Genomic DNA, 6000 nt, shown 5'->3' on the forward strand with positions numbered 1-6000 from the left:
CTCATCAACACCTGTAAAGCGCCGTTCATAAATACCTCATATTCTTGTATCACAACAATGCTCCGATTGAATTTACAACGAAGTACTTGATCCAAATCCAGATTGTGAGCGCCCTGTGCTACTCTCCCCCCTTCCTCCTCTCCTGGCGTCCCTAGATGGGACGCCCCCTCACAGGCCCCTGGCTCCCCCCCTCACCCCTCCCATCTCAGCCCCCCCCCTCCTTACTCCTCCAGCACCTCCCCTGGCACCCTTCCCTCCGGGAGGATTCCTCTCCCCCCTCCCCCTTGCAGGGAGATGGGTAGAAAAACTGGGTTTGCTTCCGTAGGAACCCGGACGACCTTGAGGAACGGGCCCAGCGGCATTACGGTGTGGAAGCCCAGAACACCACCTGCACGACTAGGTGAAGGTCGTTTGCCCGGGGCACGGACAGGGTATTGTGGGGTATGAGGGCAGGTGAGGGGGAGGGGTATAGGTAAGTGGTGCTTACCCGAGAGTGGTGGATGCGGGCAGGGGAGCCCAGTTACGTAATGAGGGTTGGGGTGCAACGATGTAGTTGCGTGGCCTGACAGGCGCATTCCTGCTCTCTTAAACACCTTTGTCAGGGAGGTAACTGGTAGATTACCTGTGGACGGAGGGGTGTCACGGGCACGGTGGCATGTGCCTGACAAGGTCGTGACGGTTGTGCGCACGACAATGGTGTCAGGAAGTTGGCAATTGGGAAAGAATTTGAGTTTTTGCTGTCAGTCGTTTACGGCAAGTCCAGGTCATGTGTGTACACTTTGGATTAGGTTATTGTGTTGTTTGTGTCAATACTTCTCTCTCTCTCTCTCTCTCTCTCTCTCTCTCTCTCTCTCTCTCTCTCTCTCTCTCTCTCTCTCTCTCTCTCTCTCTCTCTCTCTCTCCTCCCCCCCCCATTCTACCATCCTATCCGTCCTTCTCACGTACCTACTAATTCACCCCATTCACCATACTTTATTCCCACCTGTATACCGATTCCTCCAACCTAAGCCTCCCTCCCACCAATCAATAATGCCCCCTCCCACCTACCAACAATCCCTCCCCCTCCCACCTACCCACAATCTCCCCATCCATAACACTCCCTGATGCTCTTCCCTCCCTCTCGTCAAAATGTTTTGGGTATACTTTTTTATACGAAAGAATGCATGAAGTGTTTAGCATTGTAAGCTTGATTGTCTACATCATGGCCTTGATTGTCTACATCATGGCCTTGATTGTCTACATCATGGCCTTGATTGTCTACATCATGGCCTTGATTGTCTGCATCATGGCCTTGATTGTCTGCATCATGGCCTTGATTGTCTGCATCATGGCCTTGATTGTCTGCATCATGGCCTTGATTGTCTGCATCATGGCCTTGATTGTCTGCATCATGGCCTTGATTGTCTACATCATGGCCTTGATTGTCTACATCATGGCCTTGATTGTCTGCATTGTGGCGTTGATTGTCTTGGTTGTCATGGCAACATCCGGCGTCGCTGCCGGACGGCTCGTCCCATTGTGACCTTCAGTGAAAGTTGCCCGAGCTGGCGACTGGACGCTCTCGTGAGCAGTACGAGTGTCTGGAAGATTGTCTTGAAGGCACCACGTGGATGTCTGGAAGGAAATCTTGCAACACAGACAAGAATATCGTCATTTAAGAGAGAAAAGTTGCTAGGAAGATCATTGCCTTGAGTTTCTGGATGTTATGAGACGTCCCCAAGTCTCCTGAGAGCCGCCGCGACTCTCACAAGGTGTTACTATACTGCTTTAAGTCATCTAGGAAAGCTACCAAATACTCCGTGTACATTATTCAAAGCATTGTACCGAGTACGACAATAGAGGAAATGTCGATTTTCACAGTTTTTCTGATTTTTTTCCCTGATTTGGTGTTGAGGTGAGAGATTGAGGATTAATATAAGAAAAGTTATTAAGCACTAGCCTTGTAGAGAGTGTGTGATTGTGTGTGTGATTGTGTGTGTGTGTGTGTGTGTGTGTGTGTGTGTACTCACCTAGTTGTACTCACCTAGTTGTGTTTGCGGGGGTTGAGCTCTGGCTCTTTGGTCCCGCCTCTCAACCGTCAATCAACAGACAGAATGTGTTTGTGTGTGTGTGTGTGTGTGTGTGTGTGTGTGTGTGTGTGTGTGTGTGTGTGTGTGTGTGTGTGTGTGTGAGTGTGTTTGTGTGTGTGTAGGAGTATGGCTTCAGGGATACGTGGAGATTACTTACAAAGCAAAAGTCTGTCTCCCGCAGGACATACGCTCAAAGAGAGTAAGAAGAACTGAAGGTGCTTTGGAGGTCGAGAGCCTCGACTGAAGAGGATGGAATGGAAGAACCTGAGTGGGAAAGTACGACGATTGTCTGGGACAGAGCCCTTACTGAAGTGGATATTTTAGAGGCTAAAATATCCACTTTTAATATGACCAAGAATTCTGTGTTTTCTTAAGTGTTTTGGGGGGTTGTACTCTTCAAGTCACTTGTGGTGTCCCGTCTTGAGTACTGCTCAGTACTCACTTCCCCCTTCAGAGCAAGAGAGAGATTACTGAAATAGAGGGTAATACAGAGAACATATATATAATAACATATATATAACAACATATATATAACAGAGAACGCATAGAAGAGATAAAGCACCTAAATTATTGGGATCGTCTCAAAGCTCTCCAAATGTACTCACTAGAAAGGAGTACGAGAGAGACACCAAATAATATACACGTGGAAAATACTGGAGGGACAGGCCCCAAATGTACACAGTAAAATAACAGCGTAGTGGAGTGAACGATATGGAAGAAAATGCAAAATAGAACCAGTGAAGAGCAGAGGTGCCATAGGCACAATCAGAGAACATTGTATACACATCAGAGGTCCACGGTTGTTCAACATCCTCCCAGCAAGTATAAGAAATATTGCAGGAACAACCGTGGACATCTTCAAGAGGAAACTAGATTGTTTTCTCCAAGGAGTGCCGGACCAACCGGGCTGTGGTGGGTATGTGGGCCTGCGGGCCGGCTCCAAGCAACAGCCTGGTGGACCAAACTCTCACAAGTCGAGCCTGGCCTCGGGCCGGGCTTGGGGAGTAGAAGAACTCCCAGAACCCCATCAAGCAGGTATCAAGCAAGGGGAACATGACTATTATTTTGTAACTTCAGTTTGTTGACATTGCACTGATTCATGTTTTGCAATTACAGACTGTCCTTGTACTCACTAAAATCATCGATAGTATAGACAGCTTTGAGAATATATCCAATAAGAAAGAAATATGAACCACTTAGCTATCTTACCTTAAGGTTACCTTGAGGTGATTTCGGGACTTAGCGACCCCGCGGCCCGGTCCTCGACCAGGCCTCCTCGTTGCTGAACTGGTCAACCAGGTTGTTGGACGCAGTTGCTCACAGCCTGACGAATGAAAGCGACAATATAATGAAGTGTACAATTAAGTGACAGGGCAGTGAAATGAAATGACTTTATTTTTTAAAATTTCAGCGAAGTCAGTTAGCTTGTTGCTACATCCTTCGACGCCTCTAGAGTGACGTCACGTTACATTTCCTGTTGAGTAAGGCATTTCCTGGGTGAGTTCTTGGCCATGAGTCCCAAGAGCTCACCAAGACTACTTGAGTAAACAGGCCAGCTTATTTGGCTCGTCAGTTTACCCATTAACTAATGTGTGGTCCTGCCCATTTATTTCGTGTTTCATGGGCAGTGTTTTACCATCATGGCTGGTCTGTAGGTCTCTCGGTAAACTTGTATCTTTGGAAGTTGTGGTGTTTATCAGGCTGTCATAAGCACGGAATCCAACGGGTTTTCTTCCTATTGGGGAGTGTTGTGCATGCGGCTATGGCGGTGTGGCCACTCACAGGATGAGTGGCGCTGCCCAATACTGTCACTATGGCGGTGTGTCCACTCACAGGATGAGTGGCGCTGCCCAATACTGTCACTATGACGGTGTGTCCACTCACAGGATGAGTGACGCTGCCCAATACTGTCACTATGGCGGTGTGTCCACTCACAGGATGAGTGACGCTGCCCAATACACTCGCCCCTCAGGGCAAAATTAAAATTATATTACTAGTCAGTTGTCATGATTTGTCACTCAAACGGCCCAACCTGTTGAGTCCGATGCATAGAAAACGTGAATATTTGTGAGCCGGTACATTCCATAGTAGGTTGCATTTATAACGTTGGCTGCGATAACGTAAAAAACGCGACCTATTAGTTGGGAGGACGGATTGATCACACGCCCCCCCCCCCCGACACACACACACACACACACACACACACACACACACACACACACACACACACACACATGTCACTGTTTGTCAATGTTTGCAGATGACGCAAAATTAATGAGAAGAGTTGTGACAGACGAGGATTGTAGGATCCTCCAAGAGGACTTAAACAAGCTGCAGAGATGGTCAGGGAAATGGCTACTGGAGTTTAACACCAGTAAATGTAAAGTTATGGAAATGGGATCAGGTGACAGGAGACCAAAGGGACAGTACACAATGAAGGGGAACAGCCTACCTGTAACGATTCGAGAAAGAGACCTGGGAGTGGATGTGACACCTAATCTAACTCCTGAGGCACATATAAATAGGATAACGACAGCAGCGTACTCTACACTGGCGAAAATTAGAACTTCATTCAGAAACCTAAATGAGGAAGCTTTTAGGGCACTTTACACTGCCTACGTGAGACCCGTCTTAGAGTATGCCGCGCCATCATGGAGCCCCCACCTGAAGAAACACATAAAGAAACTGGAGAAGGTTCAGAGGTTTGCGACGAGGCTTGTCCCAGAGTTACGAGGGATGGGATATGAAGAGCGGCTGAAGGAACTGAACCTAACGACACTAGAGAAAAGAAGGGAGAGAGGAGATATGATAGGGACATATAAAATACTCAGGGGAATTGATAAAGTGGAAATAGATGAAATGTTCACACGTAATAATAACAGAACGAGGGGACATGGGTGGAAACTGGAAACTCAGATGAGTCACAGAGATGTTAGGAAGTTTTCTTTTAGCGTGAGAGTAGTAGAAAAATGGAATGCACTTGGGGAACAGGTTGTGGAAGCAAATACTATTCATACTTTTAAAACTAGGTATGATAGAGAAATGGGACAGGAGTCATTGCTGTAAACAACCGATAGCTAGAAAGGCGGGATCCAAGAGTCAATGCTCGATCCTGCAAGCACATATAGGTGAGTACATATAGGTGAGTACACATACATACACACACACACACACACACACACACACACACACACACACACACACACACACACACACACACACACACAGTGGAAAGAGTAGTTACGGGACGTGCCCGGCAGTTGGTGTTCCCAGGGCAGCCTAGTGATGTTATTATTAGCACCCCTAGACCCAGCACCCCTAGACCCAGCACCCTAGACCCAGCACCCCTAGACCCAGCACCCCTAGACCCAGCACCCCTAGACCCAGCACCCCTAGACTCAGCACCCCTAGACCCAGCACCTCTAGACCCAGCACCCTAGACCCAGCACCCCTAGACCCAGCACCCCTAGACTCAGCACCCCTAGACCCAGCACCTCTAGACCCAGCACCCCTAGACTCAGCACCCCTAGACCCAGCACCTCTAGACTCAGCACCCCTAGACCCAGCACCCCTAGACCCAGCACCCCTAGACCCAGCACCCCTAGACCCAGCACCCCTAGACCCAGCACCCCTAGACCCAGCACCCCTAGACCCAGCACCCCTAGACCCAGCACCCCTAGACTCAGCACCCCTAGACCCAGCACCCCTAGACTCAGCACCCCTAGACCCAGCACCCCTAGACCCAGCACCCCTAGACCCAGCACCCCTAGACCCCTGACAAACAAAACAGAACAAACAAGCAGTGTCCGACGAGACACTGGTTCTCCACTCTCCTTTGTCAGCCAATCACAGACTCCGGCTCCTCTGTTCTCGTAACTTCTCCGCGAATCACTGACTTCGGGTTTCCCCAATCTGTTCCATTTATTAGCTA

This window comes from Procambarus clarkii, chromosome 29, assembly GCF_040958095.1.
Source record: "Procambarus clarkii isolate CNS0578487 chromosome 29, FALCON_Pclarkii_2.0, whole genome shotgun sequence".
NCBI classification, from domain to species: Eukaryota; Metazoa; Arthropoda; class Malacostraca; order Decapoda; family Cambaridae; genus Procambarus; species Procambarus clarkii.